Source organism: Talpa europaea (genome assembly GCF_964194135.1).
Source record: "Talpa europaea genome assembly, chromosome: 11".
In the NCBI taxonomy this organism is placed as follows: Eukaryota; Metazoa; Chordata; class Mammalia; order Eulipotyphla; family Talpidae; genus Talpa; species Talpa europaea.
The window spans coordinates 45,740,332-45,767,058 of record NC_140078.1 but is presented as its reverse complement, the minus strand read 5'-3'; positions in this window follow the sequence as shown (position 1 = coordinate 45,767,058).

Here is a 26,727-nt window from a genome sequence, read left to right as displayed (position 1 = left end):
AACTCTGTTCCTGGCCCCTGACGAAAGAGGAAAAATGAAGGACCAGAACCCCACATCTAGCAAACAACCTCTGATGAGGGGAGAGAGGTCACCATCAGTACTGGCCAGTTCTGTCTGGCACTCCTGGTGACAGGTGACTGGTACTCTGTTTGTACTTCTGGTGGATTCTATCTGGGTGAGATAGCCAGCTGCTTGAGGCAATAGTAAGCTCTTTGTTTTCCCTGTTTGTAAAATAAACCCGGTAGTTGCTGTTCCCAGTCTCATGAAGTCTTTTACAATTGTGTGCATAGGTAAGAACCCACAGAAAGTAACCTGTTCTCTCATCCAGCACTGTGTCTTTTTTGGCTGTAGCCCATAAGTTCCTATACATGGGCATTGTCTTACTATAGCCCTTGGTTTTGGTTTTTGGCCTTTGGGCCTTTTTGGTGGCTCTCTTGTCTTAGAGCCCATGCAGATGGGTGGCCTGTTATCCCTTCCTCCTGTCCCTACTGCCCTGTTTCAAACCCACCACATTTTCAGTGGTTCCCACTGGTTTAGCAGCAGTGGGAAATACACCTGTCTTGCCCTGCAGGCCACACTACCAGGCCCTGGATAAAATAAGTTTTCATTGTCATTTTATTATGTTTTTGTTATTTTTTGTGGTTTACTATATACTATATATATATATATGTGTTGATAGCGACCTGTTATGTCTTGCTTATGTTACATCTCTTTCTTTTTGCATCTATTTCTTTTTGAGGTTTCTACAAGTTATTATATGATATGTTATTTTTGTGACCCATAGGGTAGTCCTCTCTGACTGACTTATTTTGATGGGCCACATTGTTACTTTTCTCCTCCTCCATGTGAAATGATTTACATGTCCGTTGCCTCAATATTCATTGCTCTGTTGTTTTATAATAATACTTTTAGATATTTTTGTGTGTTCATATGTGTTGATAAACTTAGATTTTGAATTTCATTGAAATAACTTACTTATTCTTCCTTCTGTATTGAATGTGAAACTTGCTGATTAAAGGCTTCTGAGCTGAAAGTCTTTTATCTTAAGTGTGGTAAATATCTCCTTCCAGTCATTTCTTGTCTATAAATTCTCCATTAAAAACTCCACTGGGGCATCCCTGGTGGCTCAAGGGGTTAAGCACTGCACTGTGAAGTGGTCCTCAGCCTCTGCAGCACGAGTTCGATCCCAGGCCTGGCCAGAGAGAAACCCACATGGCGAAGCAGACCTCTCCTGTCTCACCCGCTGCTCCCCTCAGCAGTGTATTTCAGTCGGTCCACCTATTCTGCTCCCCACTCTGTCTCTGGTGAATCCTCTCACCCCCCACATCTCTGGCCTCTACCCTAGCTATTGTATGCATAAATAAACAAATTAAAAAAAAATTCCACTGACATTCTGATTATTTTTTAAGATTTATTAATTTATACGAGAACTGGGGTATAGGCCAAAGGAGTGTGAGGGTGAGAGAATTCACCAGAGACAGAGTGGGGAGAAGAACAGGCAGAAGGACCAAAGACACTGCTGAGGGATGCAGCGGGCGAGACAGGAGAGGTCTGCTATGCCATGTGGGTTTCTCCTTGGCCGGCTGGAATCAAACCCACGCTGCAGAGCATGTGGACAGCTTCACAGTGCTGTGCTTAACCTGCTGTGACACCAGGGAGGCCCAGTTTTTAATATTCTGTCCTTGTCACTGTCACTGATTTTCAGTGGCTTTATTATGTTTCTTGGGTTGTATCCGGCATTATTTGTTTGGAATACCTTGGGCCTTTTTGACCCGTGTCTGCTTCATTTTTCAAATGAGATAGTTTCAGGAAATGTTTAAGTAAATTTTCTGTACCTTTTGTTCTCATTTCTCCTTATGGGACACCCATGATATAAGTGTTATTACTCTTTACATTGTCCTAAAAGTCTCTTAAACTACTTTGAGTTTGCTTTAAAAATTTTGTCTATGTTGTTCTATTTTTTAAGATTTATTTATTTATGCACACAAGAACTGGGGTACAGGACAGAGGTGTGGGGAGTGAGAGGATTCACCAGAGATAGAGTGGGGAGCAGAACATGCAGATCAGCTGAAATTCACTGCTGAGGGGAACAGCAGGCACATCAGGAGAGGTCTGCTGCACAATGTGGGTAGCTCCCTGGCCAGGGGTCGAACTCGTGCTGCAGTGGCTGCAGATAGCTTCATAGGCTGGGTCTTAACCCCTTGCACCACCAGGAAGGGCTCCTATGTTGTTATATTTATGTGTTATTCAAGACTGTGTTTTCAAGCTTATTAATTATATACATTTCTTCCATTTTCTGATGTTCAGGTCACCAATATAATTTTGTTTTTATTTTGCTGTAGCTTTTCTTAGCTCCATCATTTCAATTGTAGTTGTCTCATATTTTCTTTATCTTATTGTTGTTTTACATCCTCAAATTTTGTTTTTGTTTTAGAATTTATAAGCATCATTGTAACTATTAGTTAGAAATTCTCTTCTGTCAGGTTTTGCATTTGTGCTAAGTTGGAACTCCTCTAAGAATTTTGTTGCTCCAGCATTTGTGATACATTCTTCTGTCTCCTCATTTTATTTATTTATTTATTTTAACATTTATCCATTTATACAAGCACTGGAGTACAGGCCAGAGGCATGGGGAGGGTGAGAGGTTTCACCAGAGACAGAGCAGGGAGCAGAACAGGCAGATGAACCCAAAGAACTGCTGAAGGGAGCAGTGGTGGAGACAGGAGAGTTCTGCCATGCCATGTGGCAATCTCCCTGGCTGGTCAGGAATTGAACCAGTGCTGCAGAGGTAGTGCACAACTTAATAGAGCTGCGCGCAACACACTGCACCACTGGGGAGGCCTTTTTTTTTTTTTTTTTTTTTTAATGAGTTGTAACAGGGATGGATTTTCAGACTGTTGTCTTCTTTATACCTGTTCAAATAATCTGAGGACTCATACTGGTGAGGGGTATGAGATAAGAAAGAGGTCTGGATAGTAAGGCACTAAAGGATCATCTCCAGTTAACTCAAGGAGTTCAAACTTTCTACTACACTGTGATGGGAACTCATAGTGGTCAGTTCTGCAGTATTAGTATCTCTCTCTCTCTTTTTTTTAAAGATTTATTTATTATGCATACAAGAGCTGGGGTATAGGCCAGAGACGCAGGGATGGGTGGGTGAGAGGATTCACCAGAGACAGAGTAGAGAACAGAACAAGCAGATTAACCAAAGTACACTGCTGAGGGGAGCAGCGGGGCAAGTCAGGAGAGGTCTGCTGCACCATGTGGGTTGCCCCCTGACTGGCCAGGAATAGAACTTGTGCTGCATTTGCACCTTGACCCTTGCGCCAGCAGAGAGGGCCGTAATATCTTTTATAGTCTCAATTCCACTCCCATTGTAGTAGGGGGAAATATCTGGTGGTCTAGAAGCCTAGGTGTGAAAGAATTAACCAGAGGCAGAATGATAACAAATAGGTGGATTTATTGAAATGCACTACTGAGAAGCAGCAGCAGGAAAGCTAGAAGTACATGCATGAGAAAAAAAATTAAGGCTGTCTTCTATAGTCTGTATTCTCAGGCCTTCTAAGTTTGGGCAACAGTTTACACCAGTTATTTGCAGGATTATCTCTTCTCAGGCTCTGGCCTTTGATACAGAAACACACTCTGGCCTCTGGTTCTTCATTCCTGGAACTGGGCTGTTTTTTCGGTCATAGTGGTGGATCTTAAGCTTTGTCCCCAAGACAACCTTATAAATTCCTTTATCTATCCAAGCCTCTCAGAACTGCCTGCTGGACAAGGAGTGGGGGCTTAGGTTTTAACCTTATTAAATTGTATTTCTACATCATTTTAGATTATTATTAACCACTAGATTCAGCACTGGGCATGGATTTTAGTTGATGTGAGGTCACAGGCCAGTGGTTATTGTCATTTTCTGTCCAGCATAGAGCCTTTCCTGGACATTTTGCTCTCATTATTGAAAGATACTTGAGCTCTAGTTTGTTCAAGTATTAATTTGTTATGGCTTTAATCCTGGATTGGGGGTATGGTGACAGGTATTTTGAATATATCAACCTTTGCTTGGTTAGTAGATTATTCTATGATGAGTCTTATGTAACTTGACCTGCTTCTCCCTGATACTTCAGGCTTAGATTCTTCTATATGGAGAGATGCATTTTCAAGACAGTAATCCTCACCCTTCATCCTTACACCTTCAGCTAACAATGTACCCTCTATCTTTAGTGCTAACTCTTAGCCCACTTATCTAGTATAGTGTTGGATCTCAGTATCCTCTACATTGGAGTATGCCTAGGTCATCAACAGTTGTAGACTCTGCACCACAGCCACCCTACTCTCATGTGTATTTAACTGCCCAATCATCACTATAAATATATTTAGATTAGATATAAAATTAGGTTAGATATAAAAAACACAGAAATGATGATTTCAACTTGGAAAACTCAATAGAAAATTTAGCTAATATATAGTTGCTTTTGTTATTATTTTTTCATTCTTTTTTTTTTTATTTACTGGGAAATATACAGTATCCAAAATTTTTTTTTAAAAATGCACTTCCACTCACATCAATTTCCTTAATTTATCTCCAACAATGTTTCATGAATAGCAGTGGAACTAACTGCCTGTGGAACTTTATAAAACCAACCTCTATTTTGCACACAATAAATGTATGACATGTATTGGGCACAGACTTTCAGAAATAAATATAATTCAGAAGATCCAGTTCTTGCTTTCAAAAATGCCAGTCCTCTTTTAGGAAGGAAAACAAATAACCAGACACATTTGATGTATGCAATTACTGTCATAAACTCACACTTCTTTGTGAGTCCTATAAGAAGTTAAAAAAAAATCTATCAAAGAGTTGACTTTAGAGGTAGAAAGATTATGGAAAGCTTTCTGGATAGCTTATGGAAAGAAAAAGTGCAGGAGAGGAAAGACAGAAATTTTTTGACAATTTGTTGATTTTTGAGGTTAAACCACATTACTGAACTGTGGGGCTAATGTACATTGAATCATTAATATCTATGAAGCCATCCATGCTGCTGAAGTTCCTCAAGAAAGAGTAAAATGACATATCCAGAAGCTTCATAGCTACAGAAATGTAAGTTAAACTGATGCTAATATAGTTCATGCTCTTTATAAATCATATTGGTTTTATCTACTGCTATTTTCATTATATTGATATACAGAAAAGTAATCTTGAGAAATAACGACACTAAATTAACACATAAGAAAGTTTCTATAGAACTTACAATAAAAACTCTTTCTATTTTAGTGCAATTTTGGGCTACCCTGATGAATACACTTTTGAGGAATGTGACTTGGAAAAACATGAATTGAACAAAAAAATTACACATGATCAAAGTAAATATATGAGAAATAACTTGCCATGGTATAATACAGACGTTGTCATGAAATTCCTGATTCAGGATAGGTTGTCTGATTCAATGAGAGTCATGACCTAGTCAGCAGAGACCCTCAAGTAAGTCTCAGTCTCAATGAATCCACAACCTATAAACCTCTATATAACTTATCATCACATGTATTGAATATAATTCATTAATACAAACTTAAAATATTTTATAATGACTCAACATTTTTAGTCTAATTCTATCTATTTTTTCTTCAATTTGTTTTTGTGTCAGTTGCTTACAAAACTATATAATTTGAGGGTTATATATAATGAATCATTTCTTATGTGACATGGAAGTGAAACTGTGTTGCAAAAATATTTTTTTCTTCAAAATAGTAATTTGAAACCTTTGTTTTCCCTAAAAGTCATGGTTAGTGTTGTGAAACCTCCTTTATTTTCTGACATGTTAGACAATAATGCACTACATACTTAATCCTTTCCTATTTCAGCCCACAAATTTCTACAAATTGCCATTTCAACATTTTGTTGGTTCCATTTAAATAATTTTATCTTCATTTGTATAGCAGCATTGGTAACAAAGTGATAATTATAGCTACCTTACTTTTAAAGCATAACTTTAACATTTATGAACTTTTACTTTTTGTTAAATATTTTGACTTAGATTGCTAAATATTTCAGCAAGCTTTTATAGGTTTAACATAAATTGTAACATATTTAAGAATGCACTCAAACTTTCTTGCACAATCTGCTAAGTTACAACCTTACAAAGCTGCACTATTCCTAGGCTTTTACTTTATAAGGAAAAAGAAAAAAATGAAGACGGACACAGGTAGTATCAAAGAAAGCAAGTAGAAAGGTGATACTTTCATTCCTGACAATGAGTAATGAGATCTTTCTTACCCTGCAGTGTAACTGGAGGCCTGCCTTGAGGCAACATTAACAAGAAACCCTCTCACTCCTGGAGTGTGTCAGAAAGGATTCACAGCCCATTCTTTCATTTCTTGAGAAGTCCCCCTACGTTGCTGTGTGTATGGTGTTGAGGAGATCATAGATTGAACATGACCAACAAACTGAACACAAACAATAGGAGGCTCCTTACACTTTGCCCCTGTTCTTAGAATGTGCTTTCTGCCCCACTATTCTTGCATGAGGAGTCACTTCAAGGATGCAGTCTTGACAGAGTAATGTGTTGTTGAAACCATTTGAACTGTGTATATGATTGAACTTCATTAAGCCTTTGTATAAATCCTTAAGATTTAATGGGATGGTGCACAGACCTACTCTTCTTGGCAGATGTCTAAGACAAATCTCATAAGTTTCCATGCTTATTAAACCTGCACTTGCCAACCTGCAATGATCTGCTTCTTTCTTTATTATCTTTCTGCCCTCAGTGTAGAAAGGTCAGTTTCTAATTTCACCATGGAAACAGCCACTATTACAAACCGACATGCAAATACAATATTAGGAACTGGAATGATCACTCTTGCCCAGAAGTAATGAGAAGTACCCCTCACTTGAGTGTCAAACAGGACAAAATAGGGAATATGAACTTCGGCCATCATCTGAGAGCAGTGAGACAACACCCTCCTAACCCTGGCAGAAAGGTGTCAGTGAAACTACCTAAAAGTGAAGGTTTCAGTACAACCCAGAGTCTCAGAATGGAATATGATACTTTCCAGATTTCAGTAGATTCTTTAATAGAAACAGATTATTTCAATAGACAATCTCTAGGAGAGCTAGGGTATACTAAAATCAATTTAAAAAAGACATTTGTTGGGCCTCCCCTGGTGGCACAGCAGTTGAGCACTGGGCTGTGAAGCTGCCTGCAGCCTCTGCAGCACCGGTTTGATCCCAGCCATTGGCAAGGATCCCACATGGTGCGACAGACCTCTCCTGCCATGCCCGCTGCTCCCCTCAGCAGTGTATTTCATCAGTCTGCCTGTTCTGTTGCCTGTTCTGGCTCTGGTGAATTCTCTCACCCTCCCGTGCTCCTGACTTTACCCAGTGCTTGTATAAATAAATAAATAAATCTTTAAAAAAATAAAAATAGAAAAATAAAAAAGACATTTGTTGCCAACACTGAGATGACAAACTATTAAAATTATCTGACAATGATTTTAGAACAATCATGATAAAAATTCTGCAATGAACGGTTATAAACAATCTTGAGACAAGTGAAAAAGAGTCAGATTTAGTAAAGAAATGGAACATAGCAGAAAAGAAATAGAAGACATAAAGAATGAAATTTAAATTTTAATTCTAAAAATACAAAAAATGAATGTGTAGTGAATGACTTCAACTGCTTAATAAAGGCAAATAGGAAAAAAATCAGTGAACAGATAAATGTAAATTTCCCAACCTGAACAAAATAAACAAACTAAAAAGAATGAAAAGAACCTCAAAGACTAGCGAAACTAAAACTACAAATCTGACACTTATGTCAAAGGAGTCACTGAAGTAGAGGGAGGATTTGCGGTGCCTTGGTGGTGGGTGTGGTACAATAACACACATGCAAGTAGGTGTGAACTTCTACCCCTAAAACCTATACAGTGTTGTAAAGTGATGTTACATCAATTAAAAATGATATTTTTACAACTACCAAATAAATAACAGCTGAAAACTCTCCAAATTTGGAAAGAAATATATACCTGCATTTTCAAGGAGCTGTGTAAACACTACATATGATTAACACAAGGGAATGTACACCTATAAATAATAACAGAACATTTAACTAAAATTTTGTCACAGAAAGAAACAGAGTGACATATATAAAAACTATTAGATAAAAATAGAATGACATCTTTGGGATCTAGAAACATAGGTTTGACACCAAAAGAAAAACCCATAAAAGGAAAGTTAATGAATAATATTTAATCAAAATTAAAAAATTACTTTGTGAGGCACCCACTTACGGGAATGGAAAAAACAAGCTCCAGAATAAGACAAAATATTTGGAAACTAGCTAACTGACAAAGGACTGGTATCTAAAACATGCACATAACTAATTAAGGGACATTTCCACAGAGGAAAACGATCCAGTGTCCTTGGCCATATGAATGATAGCCAGTCTGTGGTCCATTTGACCTAGAATGTGCCTAGTAGTCTCATGCCTGCATTTCCTCAGGGACAATGTCCTGAGATTTTTTTTTTTTAATTTTGTTTATTTTATTTTTGCATAGAAGAATGGGGTATAGGTCAGAAGATGGAAGGGTTAGAGGATTCACCAGAGACAGAGTGGGGAACAGAACAGGCAGATTTACTGAAATACTCAGATACACTGCTGAGGGGAGCAGAGGGCAAGACAGGAGAGGTCTGCTCTGCCATATGAAGGTTAGCTTCCTGGGCCAACCTAGTGGTGCAAGGGGTTAAGATGCAACCTATGAAGTCAATCACAGCCACTGCAGCACAAGTTCGATCCCAGTACAGGGAGCTACCCACATGCACAGCACACCTCTTCTGACTCACCTGCTTCTCCCCTCAGCAGTGTATTTCAGCCATCCTGCCTGTTCTGTTCCCCGCTCTGTCTCTGGTGAATCCTCTCACCCTCCAAATCTCAGGCCTGTGCCCCAGTTCTTGTATGCATAAATAAACAAATCTTTAAAAAAAAAAAAGTTTAGCTCCCTGACCAGGGATTAAACTCCAACCACAGTGGTGATAGCATGATAGTGCTGAGACTTAACCCCTACGTCACCAGGGAGGCCCCCAAATCATGATACTTTAGAAGCTATAGTTCATAATCAATTTTTCAATTGTGTAGTGTCAGTCTTCTAAATTTTTCTACTTCACATTTGTGTTATTCTTCACATTTGTGTTATGGGACTTTTTCATTTTATTTTTAATTTAAAAATAATCAATTTATTGTTAGTTGAGGTAATATTTGGATAATACTATCAGTTATTACCATCACAGTCCAGCGATAAATAACCATAGTCCACAATATAGTTCATTGTGTTTCCTTCCCTCTCACTGTGTTTCCTTCCCTCTCATTCTCAAACTCCTTGTCCTCTAGGTGGTTCAACTGTGTACATAGTTTTCTTTTTTTATATATATTTATAGTCAGTTTTTAATAGTTTTTAAGTTTGTTTTTATCTATTACTTTATATTCCACATATTGGTGACTTTTGGTATTTATCTTTCTCTCCATCAACCTTGCAGCAAATGGCATGTGTGTTTATCTTTTTTGATATCTGAGTAATAGCAACATCTTCTTGATCCTTTTGGGAGCGTTTAGACTGGTTTCATAATTTAGCTCTAGTAAACAGTACTGCAATAAACATTAAAGTGCAACTTTCAAGTGTTTTTTGAGATTTTTTGGTAAGATGCTGAGGAGTGGAGTTTCTGGGTCAAATAGCTGATCCATTTTTAATGGTTTGAGACACTTCCATACTGTTTTCCATAAAGGCTAGACCAATTTGTATTCCAACCAGCAATGTAGGAGGGTTTCCTTTTCTCCACATTCAACAGCACTTGTTATTTCTGGTCTTTTCAATATGTTTCAGTATGGGTCATTCTCACATGGGGTCTCTCAATGGTCTCTCCTTTTGGTCTTGATTGCATTTCCCTAATGATAACTGTTGTGAACATTTTTTCAAGTGCCCATTTGCTGTCTGTATGTCTTCTTTGCAGAAGGATCTGTTTAGTTAATTGTGCCCTTTTTCTGATTGTTTTGTTTTGCTGTAATATATGTTTATGATTTCTTTGTCTATCTTTGATAATCAGTCCTTTACAGATGTATGAAGTGCAAATATTTTCTCACATTCAAAAGGATGTCTTTTTGTTTTACTTATGATTTTTTCACTGGGAAAAAAAGTGCTTTGGTTTGATGTAGTCCAAGTTGTTTATGCTCTCTTTTGTTTTCCATGTTGTTAGGGACAAACCCCTAAAGACATCACTAAAGCTTACGTTGTAAAATGTTTTGCTTATATTTTCTTATATTTTCTTCATGTATTTTAAGGTTTCAGGTTTTATTCTAAATCTTTTAACCACTTTGAAATTATTATTTTTTTTTTTGTGGTATGAGATAGAGGTCTTGTTTCTTTCTTTTGCATGCAGCAGTCCAGTTTTGTCATAAAACCATTTATTGAGAGTTTATCCTTGTCCTGGTGTATGTTTTTAGCTCTTTTGTCATAGATTAACTATCCATATATATGTATGCTTATTTCTAGTTTCTCATTTATTCCATTGGTCTGTGTATCTGTTTTTACTTCATCCAAAGACTGTTTTAATTATTAGGACTTTATAATTTTAGGTTTGGAAGTGTGATACCTTCATTCTCTTTCTTTTTTTGGTCAAGATTCACTTGGCTATTTGGAATATTTTGTGATTCCATATGAATTTCTTTGAAACATGCTATTGACATTTTTATGTGTATTGTATTGAATCTTCATATTGCTTTCGGTAGGATGGACATCTGTCAATTCGGATTCTTCTAATCCACAAGCAGGGAATATTTTTCCATTTCTTTATATCTTATCTAGTTCTTTCAATAGTCTTTATTATTATTATTATTATTATTATTATTATTACAGACTTATTTACCTCCTTTGTTTGTTTTACTTATAGTTAATTTTTCTTGGGTGAAATTTTTTTGGGATTAATTTCTTAATTTCTTCCTCCTCTATATCATTGTATATAGGAAGACTACTGAGGTATGTATTTTGATTTTATATTCTGCCAATCTGCTAAAGTGATTAAGCTGTTTCAATTATTTATTCCATGGTATCTTTTTTTTTTAAAGATGTTATTTATACATTCAAGAACTGGGGTGTAAAGCAGAGGTGCGAGGTAAGAGAGGATTCACCAGAGAGAGTGGGGTTGCAGAAAAGGTGGCTCTACTGAAATACAGTGCTGAGGGGAGCAGCAGGTGAGACAGTAGAGGTCTGCTGTGCCAAGTGGGTTAACTCCCTGGTGACCAGGGAAACCATACTCATGATAGTGTTTTGTTTAACCCTTGCTCCACCAGAAAGGCCCCTTTTTCCCATGGTATCTTGAGGGTATTTTTGTATATTATTATATCATCTGCAATAATGATAACTTTACTTCTTTCCCAATTTGTATTCCTTTCACGCCTTTCCATTATCTAATTGCTCTTGCTAGAAGTTCCGATGCTATGTCCAACAGTAGTGGTAAGTGTGGACATCATACTAGAAAAGCTTTCAATTTTTCAACATTGAGAATGATCTGAGATGTGGGTTTTCTAGTAGATGACTTTCATTATTTCAAGATATTTTCTTTTTATCCCCGTTTTTTTAGGGTTTTCATCATAAATGGATGGTGGAAATTGTATAAAATGCTTTCCCAGCAACTACTGACATGATTGTTTGGTTTTTATCTTTTTTGTTGTTGTAGTTTATGGGGTGAATTATGTAGATTGCTATCCAGATGCTGAATAACCCTTGTTTCCCTGGTGTTAAACAAACTCGCTGATGTTGTCTGATCCTTTTAATGTATTGTTGGGTTCAGTTTGCTAGGATTTTATTCAGGAATTTTATATTTGTGTTCAATAAGGCTATTAGACTATAAATTGTGTGTGTGCTTTTTTTTTTTTTGGTTTTGTGTTAGTCTTTCTTTTGCCATTTTTTGGGAAGAGTCTGAATAAAATAGATATTAGTTCATCTAATATCATGGATCATGGATTCTTGTTTTTTGGGAGAGTTTTGATAACTTTCAATTTCCTTGCTTGTGATAATTTTGCTTAAGATTTCTATTTCTTCCCTATTCAGTCTCAGATGAGTTTAAAATTGTAAGGGATTATGTTCAGCAAAATAAGCCAGAAAGAAAAAGAAAAATACCGGATGGTCTCACTCATAGCCGGAATTTAGAAAACCTAAATAAGGGACCAGGAAAAAGACTAATTACAGTAAAGTAAAAATCAAAATCAACAAGCAACTATAAACCAGAGACACAAAGGAGGGGGTGGGATGGGGAGGTGGGATTAGGGTCAAAATAAGTGGGAGTGGGAGTTGTATGGTGAATATAACCAAGATGAAAATGCATACATTGTGCACAAATGAAAAATGATGTAAAAATATATAAAAGAAAATAAAAGGAAAAAAAAAACTTCAAGGGAAAAAATATTTTTATACCTCTTCTAGGTTACTGATTTTCTTTGCATATAGATGATTATGGTAGTCTCTAATTATGTCTGAATTTCTGCAGCATTTGTTGTGATTTCTTCTCTTTTGGTTTTTATTTTTTTTTAAAGATTTATTTATTTATTTATACAAGCACTGGGTACAATCAGAAGCGCAGGAGGGTGAGAGAATTCACCAGAGCCAGAGCAGGGAGCAGAACAGGCAGACTGACGAAGTACACTGCTGAGGGGAGCAGCAGGCAGCAGGAGAGGACTGCATGCCATGTGGGACCCTCGCTGGCCGCCAGGGATCGAACCTGCACTGCAGAGGCTGTGGCCAGCTTTGCAGCCCAGCACTCAACTGCTGTGCCATCAGGGGAGGCCCTCTAATAGCTTTTGTATTTGTTTGTTCTTTTACAATTCCTTGAGTTGAAAGAAAGCATTATTTATTGAACTCTTTCTTGTTTCTTGATGTGGGTTTACATTACTATACATTCCTGTTAATATTGCTTTTGCTGCATTCCGTATGTTTTGGATAATTGTGTGCTCATTACCATTTGTCTCAATGCATTTTCTAAGTATCTTCATTAACCCAACAATCTTTCAGTAGTGTGTTGTTCAGTGACCGTGTATTAAAGGATTTCCTTCTTTTCTTTTAACAGTTCATTCTAGTTTTATACCTTTATGGTCTGAGAAGATACTAAGTACAATTTGAATCTTTATGTATTTTTTGATTGTGTGTGTGTGTGGGGGGGCTACAATGTGGTCTATTCTGGAGAATGTTCCGTGTGCACTAGGGGAAAATGCACATTCTTCTTTTTGAAGGTGTAGTGCTCCATAGATGTCTATGAGGTTCATAAAGTCTAATTCTCTGTTTAAGGCTATTGTATCCCTGCTTATTTTATGTTTAGTTGAACTGTCCATTGGTGAGAGTGAGTTGTCAAAGCCTCCTAAAACAAATGTGTGTACTTTATCCCCAATGTTTGTTTTTAGAGTTGATAGCAATTGTCTATTGTATTTTGGTGTTCCTTCATTTGCTGTATATGCATTTACAAGTGTTATTTCTCCTTCATGTATCATTTCCTTAATCACTATAAAGTGTCCTTCCCAGGGCCTCCCTGGTGGCCTAGGGGTTAAGTCTCAGCCCTATCACCACTACAGCCTGGGTTCCATCCCCAGCCAGGGAGCTAACCCACATATGGTGCATCCATCAGACCTCTCCTGTCTCAACCACTGCTCCCCTTAGTAGCGCATTTCAGTAAAACCCACCTGTTCTGCTCCCAGGTCTGCTGCTCTGTTTCTGGTGTATCCTCTCACCCTCCTCCCCCCCACACACACCTCTGGCCTATACCACAGTTCTTCTATGCACCAAAAAATATGAAAAAAACAAATCTTAAAAAATAAATAAATAAATAAAAGATGTGTCCTTCCCTGTCCCTTGTTACCTTTTGTTTAAAAATATTTTATTTAGGGCCTCCCCTAGTAGCACTGGATGTTGAACACAGCGCTATGAAGCTGTCTGCAGCCTCTGCAGTGCCGGTTCAAACCCACCTGGCCAGTGAGGGTCCTATATGATGCAGCAGACTTCTCCTGTCTCACCCGCTGCTCCCCTCGGCAGTGTATTTCGTCAGTCTGCCTGTTCTGTTCCCAGCTCTGTCTCTGGTGAATCCTCTCACCCTCCCACGCTTCTGGCCTATACCTTGGTTCTTGTATAAATAAATAAACAAATCTTTAAAAAAATATATAAAAAGATTGTATTTATTTATGCATAGAAGAGCAGGGGGCAGGGTGAGAGGATTCACCAGAGACAGAGTGGGAAGCAGAACAGGCAGACTGATTGAAATACACTGGGAGGGGAGCAGCAGGTGACACAGGAGAGGTCTGCTACACCATGTGGGTCACCTCCCTGGCAGGGAATCAAACTTGTGCTGCAGTAGTTGAACATTGCTTCAGAGTGCTGAAGCTTAACCCCTTGCACCACAAGGGAGGCCCCTCTTGTTACCTTTTTAACTGGAAATATATTTTTTCTGATGTGTATATGGCCTTTCCTGCCTTCATTTGAATGTCATCCACTTGTAGGATTATTTTCCAACATTTTACATACATACTTTATTTAGCATACCGTACATGTATATGCAGATCAACAGATTGGGGGTGGAGTGCACAAAGCCTGTTTGGAATTAGCTCAGGACATCCTTTCCCCCTAACAATTCCCCCCTGAGCTAAGTTCATACAGGCTTTGTGGACTCCACCGCCACTCCAGACCAAAATCCATCAAAACATTGGAAAAGATAAATTCCATCGCCACCAAAGGAAAGTTTGCTGGGACCTGAGGGTGGAGTTAAGCAGCCAGGTTTGGTATAAAAACCAGACATGTGGGCCTTGGGGGCCCCTTGCTCTTGCCTCTTGGCTCACCGCCAGCTCTCAGAGTGCCATTTGGGATTCCAGATAGGCAGAACGGGTAGGACACATGACTTTATCTCCCACTTTTCTCCCTGAGTTGTACATTTCCTCATTTCCCCTTCCCTTTTGAATAAATATTTTATTAACCTTTTATGTGTGCCTGCAGTGGAGTATTAAGTCCCTTTTAAGTGTGCAGGTGAGGACCCACAGTCAGGCAACCTGTTTTATATCGGGGCTGCCCTTTAACAATAGCATTGAGACTTAACCCCTAGACCACCAGGGAGGCCCTGTTCTTATTTTTAAATTAAATTTATTTATTAATTTTCTTACATAATTATTAATTTTTGGACAGCATTTGGTTTCTTTCCTCTGGTGTAGTCCACATAATTCTCTCATACCATATCACCTTTGATTTACCTCCACAATTCCTTGTTTTCTCCTTGCTCCTGTTTTGAGCCCTCCCTTCCCCTGCTGTATGCCTCTGATCTATGATTAATTTGCCTATTTTGTCTTTTTCCTGACCCTTTCTCTGGCTGTTAGCAATTTTTACCTGGAAGTATATTTTATATAAGTATGGATGTTCATGCATTTTATTACGTACCAATTGTTTGCAGGATTACTTCCCAGCCGTTTACTTTGAACCTACATTTATCTTTCTATCTCAGATGGGTCTCCTTGAGATAATAGAAAGTTGGGTTTTGTTTTTGTATCCAAGCAGCCACTCTGTGCCTTTTGTTTGGTAAATTCAGTCCATTTATATTTAGAGTGATAATTAATGTATGGCTATTTTCTACTGAAATTTTATCTTCAGTTTTATGATTTCATTTATTTCCTTATTTATTTTTTGTGGACTTTCTTCACTTTAATTTGGAATTGAATGCTCCTTTCAACATTTTCTGCAGGGATGGTTTAGCATTTATAGTCTTTCACTTTGCTTTGCCTTTCAAGGCCTTTATTTTTCCCTTTAATCTGAAAGAGATTACAAAATAGAGTGTTCTTGGCTGTCAGTTTTTACTTTGAGTAATTTAAATACATCATTCCTTTTTTGCCTTGCCCATAGAGATTCTTCTTAGAAGACTGATGCAAGCCTTACGGAAGTATATTTATCTGTTACCTGCTTTTACCCCTGTATCACCTTCATTATTTTTTTCTTTGTCTTAAACTCCTGCTAATTTCACTACAGTGTGTCTTATTGTTTGTCACATTGCATTTAGGTAACCAGATGTTCTTTTAGCTTCATGGACTGGTAGATGTAATCTCTTTGCCACTTTTGAGAAATTTTCCATTATTATTCCTTGAATAGACTTTCTGTTCCTCTCTTTTCTCTTTGTGGATAATAATTATTCATATGTAGGATTTCTTAATGGTGTCATATATTTCTCAAATTGCATTGCATTTTTTATATATATTTAATTCCTCTCTTGTTCCAACTGGGTTCTTCCTATATTATTATCTCTGGGGTCACTGATTGATCCCTTCTTTTTCCACAGCTTTCTCTAGAGTTCTTGATCTCATATTGAGCTCTTTATCTCCTGAATTTCTGTTATTTTCTTCTTTAAACTTCATTTTTTTTTTTAAATCTTTGGTTCATTGATTTTTTTTTTTATAATACCTTTTTTTTAAGATTTATTTATTTATTTATACATACAAGCACTGGGTACAGTCAGAAGCGCGGGAGGGTGAGAGAATTCACCAGAGCCAGAGCGGGGAGCAGAGCAGGCAGAAGGACCGAAGTACACTGCTGAGGGGAGCAGCGGGCGGCAGGAGAAGTCTGCGCACCATGCGGGACCCTCCTCCGATGTCGGGGAGCAGCCGGGAATTGAACCAGCGCTGTGGAGGCTTTGGGCAGCTTCGCAACCCAGTGCTCAACCGCTGCGCCACCTGGGAGGCCCTCATAGATTTTTATATCTGATCGAATTAACTTGTTTTCCTGAAATTTTTTTTGCATATCTTCAATTAGCATTTTTGAGTTCTCTTGAATTTATTTGACTTGCCTTTCTCAGTCCATGTTACATTGACTTGCATTTTTTTTTTTCTCTCTCCTAGTGTAACTTTATTTTAGCGTTTCTGAACTCTCTATATGATAGGGAACTATGATCCCCCATCTTTTCATGTTTGGATTCTCCAAATTAGTTCTCACCTTGTAATGGCATACTCTCTTGTGGTTTCTTAGTTCCATGAACTGCATTTTTATTATGGCCATGGTGTTCCTTCATGCCCTCCCATTGTATTCTTGTTACTAACATCTTTAGCAGAAAGCTAGGGGGCTGAACTATTTATATGTTCCCGTAGGTGGTGTTGTGGTTTGCTTGATTTTATTTATTTACATACTAGCTTATTTGTACCTTTGCTGGCTTCTTTACACACTCCTTTCCCTCCCTCCCTCCCTCCCTCCTTCTTCCTTCCTTCCTTCCTTCCTTCTTTCTTTAATTTTCATCAGGGTGGAGAAGGGCATGGAGAGTTCAAAAAGTTGGTGAAGATCAGTTAGATTTTATCTGGCAGTTCTCCTAACGACCCTTCTCTCTAGGGCTTGTGATGACAGCTGATGGCTCCTGTGCTCTCTATCAGCTTCACAAACTAAGTAGCAGCATAAAACAATGTTTTAAAACAACTGTCTCTCTCACTCTTCCTCCTTCTCCTTCCTTCCCACTATCCCTAGAGATAAATATCACTTGGTACTTTCCAATCGGACATTCTTCTGAGCCCTCGCTTTAGGTGGAAGTGAAAGAACAAAAAATAACCTTTATTATTGGTAGCAGGACAAATAAAATCATGACAGCAGCATTCACCAGTATAAATTGGCATTAAACATGAGCAACTACTTGACAGAATGTATCAATTAACTTATAAATAAATGACTTAATGAAAACAAATTTTAAACATAATTCTTCAACAGGAAATGTGATCTAGTGATTGATTTACATTTCTAATTTTAACCGTTAAAATACATAATTTTATTTCATTATTACTGTATGCTCAAATAATCTGCCATATTCAGGAAAGCAATACAGTATTTAGAATAGTTGTCACATTTCATCCACTGGGTAGTGTTCCTTCTAGTAGAGTGCACTGCTGAATACACTACTAGTCATGATTATAAAATTTATATGTAAATATTAATCTATATGTCTGATATTGTAATAATTTCATCTTCTAAGAATAGTTATTACCATAATTCCTCTAAATGTGACAAAATATTTTAACTATAAAATGATTTTTGTTTGTTTTGTATAGTTATATAATGTAAAATCTTGTTGATTATACCGTTACAGATAATGATGAGTGACATTCTTGGACTCAACTGATTTATCAAGAGAATGTTCCAATATCAGTTAAGCTACATTCTTCTCTACTAACTTTATATTTTATACATATATAGTCTAATAACATCTTAATTTTGATATGTTATCTTAAAATTTAGTAAAACTATTCAGGTTGTGCTTCTACAAGTTTATGATATTTATGTAAATTTATGTCAATGTAAAATGCATTTTTTTGGTGAGAGAAAAATTGCTCTGCTATCTAAAAATGTTTTGAAAACCTTGAGTGGCCTTGCTTCTACATTCCTGGTGGTACCTCAATGATCAAATAGTTATCTCATTGATGGGTCTATTGAAATGCAGGTTTTACAGGAAGCATAAGAAGTTCTGGTTTCCATTGTTTTGTAATGGATCCTTCTTTTGTCCTGGAGTCTCTGAAATATATAGGTTTGCACATATAACATCTCCTTGTCAATTAGAACCATAAAATGAGGAAGAAAAACAATTAGAACCATATAAAACTGTTTTGAGTAGTCCTTCAGCTACGCATGTCAGTCACCTGACAATTTTGAATTCAACCTTGGTGACACAGGGGTTAATGTCTCAATGCTATGAAGCTATCACCAGTCACTGTAGCATGATTTTGATAGATCCCCTGCCAGGGGGCTGACCCACATTGCCCAGCAGACCTCTCCTGTCTCACAGCTGCTTCCCTCAGCAGTGCATTTCAATAGATCCACCAGTTCTGCTCCCCATTCTGTCTCTAGTGAATCCTCTAAACCCCTGTACCTCTGTCCTACAGTTTTTGTGTGCATACAGAAAAAAAAAATCTTTAAAAAAAAATGAAATTGAAGGTAGTTCAAAAAGGAATCTTATCCCATCTCTGTAATTGTATTGACAAACATTCTTTCAATCCATACTTTCAATCCTTTATTACAGGAAACATTTGGCATATTTGTGGATTAACATTACCTATTGAATTTGGTTAATTTCCTTAGGAGAGCTAAAGACCTCTCTAAGTAAAACTAGTTAGCCTGCTGGGCCTCCCCTGGTGGTGCAGCGGTTGAGCGCTGGGTTGCGAAGCTTCCCGCAGCCTCTGCTGCACTGGTTCGATCCCTGGCCACCTACAAGGGTCCCACATGGCGCGCAGACCTCTCCTGCTGCGCCCACTGCTCCCCTCAGCAGTGTATTTCATCAGTCTGCCTGTTCTGTTCCCAGCTCTGGCTCTGGTGAATTCTCTTACCCTCCCACGCTTCTGACTGTACCCAGTGCTTGTATAAATAAATAAATCTTTAAAAAAAAAAAAAAAACTAGTTAGCCTGCTCTTTGTATGAAGTTGAACAAAGCAAATTTTCAAGCCTCTTGAGATTTGAAAATTACTGTCATGACTTCACACAGCAGATTTCTTGTGTCATTCCACCCATATGAGTATGAAGCTGTATCCTTCTTTCTACTTGTTATTGTCAGCATTAATAAGGTCCAAGCAGCAAGTTTGCTGTTTGTCATCATTAAGCCCCATCATTACTGTTGCAAAACTAACATATAAAATAGTATGTGAATAACATCTGAAAATGAAGATGATTATGAAGATCTGAAAACCTAATAAATTACTTATCCTTTTATCCTTTGTGTGGCACCTTGTCATCTCAATATAAGATAGGATAAAGAAGTGCAAATTGCAAAATGAAAGCTTTTCTATTTCCAGTACCTGCAAGGAAGAGATCAAAACTGAATATTATTTTCAAAAAAATGTTCTAACCAGGTGAAACTGTTTTGAGTAGTCCTTCAGCTACACTTGTCAGTCCCCTGAGAATTTTGAACTCACAGTACATAGTAAATTAGACCCTAAGAATAAAATTAAAGATAATGTCCTAATAAAAAGTTGCAATGTACCAATTTATCGACTCATTCAACCCATTTTTACCTATGTATTATCACATTATTTATCTTAGGATATAATTCTATCATACTTTTCAAGTTTTATTTAAAAGCAATTAAAAATTTAAGTGATTTTGTTATCACCATTTCACAGGGGACAGATAGGGTTCACTTACTAAATATCTACAGGTATAAAAAAACAAGATATATAGAAGGGAAAAATGGATCAAATATATATAATTAGATTTGTCCCTGAATCTTTGAACCTGTGAGTGTACTCTGTGTGTGTGAGTGTGTGTGTGTGTGTATACTTTACATCTTTTATGGGTGCTCATAACTGAAATGAAAAAAGTCTCAATAATTGTCAGCGCTCATAACTGAAATGAAAAAAGTCTCAATAATTGTCAGCGGATAATTTTTTATGTCTTGTTCAGAAAAACTTATTTTTGCTTAAAAGTATTCAGACCTTCTCTAGAAAAAAAATCTTTTTTTTTTAAAGATTTATTTTAAATATACAAGAGCCAGGGTACAGGTCAGATGTGTGGGAGGGTGAGGAGATTCACCAGAGCCAGAGTGGGGAACAGAACAGGCAGACTGACAAAATACACTGCTGAGGGGAGCAGCAGACGAGACAGAAGAGGTCTGCTCGCCATATGCGTTGCTCAGAGGCTGGTGGGGATTGAACCAGCACTGCAGAGGCTGCGAACATCTTTAGAGCCCTGTGCTCAACCACCTGCACCACCAGGGAGGCCCTAGAAAAACTCTTTTAACTGGACAGCTTAAATTTTTGAGTACACATAAGGGGAACTATTCTTATGTGTGTGTGTGTGTGTGTGTGTGTGTGTAGGTAAAAGCTAAAGAAAATAATCTTTAAATATTTGCAAGACAGGGGCCTCCCTGTGGCGCAGCAGTTGAGCACTGGGTTGAGAGGCTTCCTGCAGCCTCTGCAGCACCAGTTCGATCCCTGGCCACTGGCGAGGGTCCCCCCCCAAAAAAAAAATACAAGACAAAAATATCTAAATATAATTCCAATGCAGTAAATATAAGTTTCCTGTTTTCTAAATCATTCAATGTATGAAGGATTAAAGCAAAGTTCTTGTGACTTTACTGACATGCAAATTAGACAAAATGATTCTCAGATCTGGGCTCACCGGGGAAAAGGATGACTTGTTTGAGTTCGAATTCAAGAGGTTACAGTTTGTAGTATTGAAGGACACAGTTGGCAAACTAATATTACAATCTAGCAATATAGGACAATTTTAAAACTCCATATTTCACACATATTTTAAAATTTCTTTTTTTAAAGATTTAGTTATTTATTTATAAAAGCACTGGGTACAGTCAGAAGCGTGGGAGGATGAGAGAATTCACCAGAGACAGAGTGGGGAACAGAACAGGCAGACTGAGGAAATATACTGCTGAGGGGAGCAGCGGGCATGGCACGAGAGGTCTCTGCGCCATGTGGGACCCTCACCGGCAGCTGGGGATCGAACTGGTGCTGCAGAGGCTTGCAGGCAGCTTCTCAGCCCAGCTCTCAACCACTGCAGCACCAGGGGAGGCCCCAAAATTTCTTAATATATAAAATTTCAATAATATAAAAATATAGAGAATAGTGAAATAGATCCCTCCTTGATCCATATTTTTTTAATTTTATTTTTATATTCCCCATACAATTGCAACCCCCTTAGTTTGACCCCAATACCTCCTTTCCCCACCCCCAACCCCCATAGTGTGTCTCTGGTTCATAGTTGTTTGTTGATTTTGATTTTTTCTTTCTTATACTTATTCTTTTTCCTGGTCCCTTATTTAGGTTTTCTAAATTCCTGCTATGAGTGAGACCATCCGATATTTTTCTTTTCTTTCTGGCTTATTTCGCTGAGCATGATCCCTTCCAGCTCTATCCATGTTGCTGCAAATTGCATGTGTTAATCTTTTTTGAATGCTGAGTAATATTCTATGGTGTATATGTACCACATATTCTTGATCCAGTCATCTATTTTTGGGTATTTGGGTTGTTTCCAAAGCTTAGCTATTGTAAATAGTGCTGCTATAAACATAGGGGTGCAGGTGCTCTTTGGAATTGATGTTTCTGTGTCCTTTGGGTAAATATCTAGGAGTGGAATTGTTGGATCATATGGAAGCTCTATCTTTAGTAGGTTGACAAATCTCCACACAGCTTTCCATAGTGGTTGGGCCAGTTTGCACTCCCACCAGCAGTGCAGATGGCCAACAGGCATATGAAAAAATGTTCAACATCACTTACAATCAGGGAAATGCAAATCAAAACTACAATGAGATACCATCTTACACCAGTGAGAATGGCACATATTAAAAAAAACTAGCATCAACAAATGTTGGTGAGGATGTGGAGAAAAAGGAACTCTCCTTGATCAATCTTGCTTAATTTTGACTCTCCTCCTCCTCTCTCTTGAAGCAAATCTTAGAGGATCTATCAGGTTTTCAATTAATGAATGCAACAAAATATTTCTCTTAAAGATATGTATTTTTAATGAAACATATGCCATCACAACATCAAAACATAGTTCTGTATTATTGTAAGGAAAAGAGTTAAAATTATCCTATTTGTTGCCTTCCACTCAATACATAGTCCACACTCTGAAATGCTACCTTTTTCAGTTGGACATCTAGCAAACAACAGATGGGTCTTGCATTTGCAGCAATATACCAGGCGCATGGCTATGAGCACTTAAAAGCATAAAGGGGGTTAGGCAATGAAGTTGCTTTTCTGCCTCTCTCAGTGTTGGAGAATCTCTCTTGTTCTGTCTGCCTGCTTGTGTATAAGGTCTCCTGTTTCAGCAATAAAGGCCTGCAGACTCCACCAACGGCTCCAAAATTCTCTTTATGTGTACAGAATTTGTCAATGAACCTACACAGCCTGGGATGGTTGCAAAATTACCTTTAAATATCCAATCAATATTTACATTTCCCCCATTGTTTTATGTTTTAAAAGTAGTTCGTCCCTTGTATTAGAATCCAACTAGGGCTCACATACTATATTTAATAGATATATGTAAGGTTATAGTTTTCATCTATGAGTTCTGATCCTTCTTTAATTGTTCTTAAATTGATTTAATGAAAAAAAAACAGTTAATTTTCTTGTAGAATACTATACAATCTAAGCTGTATGATTTCATATGATCCAGTGTTAGTAAGTTCTTCTTCCACCTACATTTATTGTAAACTCATATGTAAGGTTAGAGTTTTGAATTAATGAGGTTTTTATTCAAAATAATGAGTTTCTGGGTATATTGAGTCTCAAAGGTACAAAAAATAATCATTCTATCTGTGTTTATAATTACTATTGTGTGCAAATTTGGGTAGAATATGAATGCCAGTTTAAGTTTTGACCAAGAGTGAAATTTTTATTTAAAATTCAAAATCTCGGAGGAAATTGGTGATACATAGAGAGGATGAAGTCCTCAGTTCACAAACTCAGAGTCACAGAAGTTTTCACTTCAAGCTCACTGTGTAAAGAATGGCAGAAATGTTAATTTTGCAATTTTCCCTCAACTGTGGAATAATATAGACCTTAAAGTGTAGAAAATTTTATTAAGACTGTTACCACAATGCAGCAGAATAAGGAGGTTTTGGTGAACATCTCCCATAAACATAGCTATAGATAAGCTAAATTTTGTTCTCAGAAAATTTTTACCTCTTCATTGCAAGTGGCAAGAAAGTACAATATGCATATCTTGGTCTGATTTTTGTTGATTTGTTTTTGGAGCAGATCAGGGAGATAGTAAATAAATTATGGCCAAGGTGGCCATATCAGTCAAATAAGTCAAGAACGTGGCAGATTTTAAAGGCACACAAACCATGTGTGGGGATTTTATTAAGTGTGGGGAAGGTATTTGCATAAGGTACTAGAATTTTTGGGTTCGATTACAAAAATATGGCTGCTGATAATGTGGGCTCGAGTTCCTGTTCTCAACCTTCTGAGAAATTTAAATTTTTTGTTTTACACTATTAGAAACCCAGGCCTCATGCTGTGGCTCCATATTCCCTGCATCAAATCCCATGTACCTTGCACCAAGGCCTGTGTGAAGCATCAAATGTCACATGTACTCCATATCATGGACAGGAGCAGGAAGGAGGTGGATCCTGGAATTTGGGTTCCATGAACCAGTGGACAGCATTTGCTTTGCAAAATAAGAGATGAAATGTCAATGCAAGTTGATTTGACTAAACTTGTATTCCTGATAAATGATGCCAGAATATCCTATCTACCTCATCTGCCCCCAAGTTAAAAAAGAAGATAAACAAAAATAAAAACCCCAACTGGAAAAAAAATAATAAAACACACACACCTTGAACATAAGGAGCATCTGAGTACAAAAAGTAAAATCAAACATGGAATTCCATAATTCAAGAAACAAATATACAAAGATTTTAAAATAACAATTACAGAAAAAAATGAAGTCCTGGCAAGGCAAGAAAAAAGAGAAAAGCAGGTGCAGGACCTCAGAAAAGATATTCAGAAGACAAAAAGAAAAAATCTTCACAGAGATTGAACTTCAAAAATATGACAGAGAGAGGGCCTCACTGGTGGCACAAGGAGTTAAGTAAGATGCAACCTATGGGGCCTCCCCGGTGGCGCAGCGGTTGAGCGCTGGGTTGCGAAGCTGCCTGCGGCCTCTGCGGCGCCGGTTCGATCCCCAGCTGCTCCCCGGCCACTGGAGGAGGGTCCCACATGGCGCGCAGACCTCTCCTGCAGCCCGCTGCTCCCCTCAGCAGTGTACTTCGGTCCTTCTGCCTGCTCTGCTCCCCGCTCTGGCTCTGGTGAATTCTCTCACCCTCCTGCGCTTCTGACTGTACCCAGTGCATGTATAAACAAAAAACAAACAAACCAACCAGCAAACAAATAAATAAAGAATCCCTCTATTAAAAAAAAAAAAAAAAGATGCAACCTATGAAACTATCCACAGCTACTGCAGCACAATTTCAATCCCCAGCCAGGGAGCTGCCCCCATGGTGCAGAAGACCTCTCCTGACTCATCCGCTGCTCCCTCAGCAGTGTATTTCAGTCAATCTGTCTGTTCTGTTCCCTGCTCTGGCTCTGGTGAATTCTCTCACCCCTCCCGCACCTCTGACTGTACTCAGTGCTTGTATAAATAAACAAATAAATAAATAAATAAATAAATAAATAAATAAATAAATAAATAAATCTTAAAGAAAACTGAGGGGAAAAAATGAAAGTCCTGAGAAGCAAAATGACCAAACAGATAAAAAATGACAATCCAAGTAAATAAGGAAATAGCAGTGTTTCAGGATAAAAAATAATTAAAAGAGGAGATGAATAATAATATGGAAAGCTATAGAAGTCTAATGAGCCAAATTGAAAAATGAATCAGTGAACTTGAAGATGCGGATTTACAGAGAAGCAAGATAGAAGTAAATGAGAAAGAGTTAAAAAAAATGAGGAAACCTTTTGTGAATTATTCATCTCCATGAGGAAACATAATGTGACAATAATGGGTATACCAGAAAGGTAAGGAAAACACAAAGGAAAAAAGCAGAGCCCTAGGTATCAACATGGCAGTGGGGAAACACTGCCAGGTAAGCCCTCCCATAAAAAAAAAAAAAAAAAAAGAAAGAAAGAAAGGAAGAGAGGAAGAGAGGAAGAGAGGAAGAGAGGAAGAGAGAAAGAGAGAAAGAGAGAAAGAGAGAAAGAGAGAAAGAGAGAGAGAGAAAGAGAGAAAGAGAGAAAGAGAGAAAGAGAGAAAGAGAGAAAGAGAGAAAGAGAGAAAGAGAGAAAGAAAGAAAGAAAGAAAGAAAGAAAGAAAGAAAGAAAGAAAGAAAGAAAGAAAGAAAGAAAGAAAGAAAGAAAGAAAGAAAGAAAGAAAGAAAGAAAGAAAGAAAGAAAGAAAGAAAGAAAGAAAGAAAGTTACTAGGGAGGAAAAGCAGCAGGTCCTGTGAAAATAAGAACATGGAAGATAAAGGGGCAGCTTTGGCAAACTGCCCAAAGAGGAAAGTTGCCATAAAAGAGGACAAAAAGAGAGGAAAACTCAGAACCCTTCTACCCTCCCACACCCACAAAGCCAGTATACTCTGACCAACAGAAAGAAAGCAACAACAACAAGAACAATGAGAACAAACTACAGCTCAAGCAGGACTGTGAGTGGAAAGGAATTACGAAGGCCCCAAAACGGAACTGTGGAAAACCATGCGGGAGTTGCCATGGAGGTGAGCGACCTGCTCTGTGCACCATTAGAAGAAGATAAGGACTCCAAGGAGAGACCTACAAATAGTCCAAGGCCAGGCGGTAAGCTTGTGCAGAAAAGTGCACGCACTGGAAAAGCATATGCAGATCAAGGCTGCTCAGGTCCCAGCTTCCGTGACCTAGGTTTGTGGGAAGACACCTGGGAACCATCACTGAGGTGAATGACCCTCACTGAGTAATCAAAAACCAGGCACTAGTGGGGCCTTCCCAGTGGCACAGGGTTGAGCGCTGGGTTGTGAAGCTGCCCATAGCCTCTGCAGCTCAGGTTTGATCCCCGGGCACCGGGTGAGGGTCCCACATGGTGCACAGACCTCTCTTGCTGCCCGCTGCTCCCCTCAGCAGTGTACTTTGTCAGTCTGCCTGCTCTGCTCTCTGCTCTGACTCTGGTGAATTCTCTCACCCTCCCATGCTTCTGACTGTACCCAGTGCTTGTATAAATAAATAAATAAATCTTAAAAAAATAAAAAATCAGGCGCTAGTGAAGGCAAAGATAAACAGCTGGGAC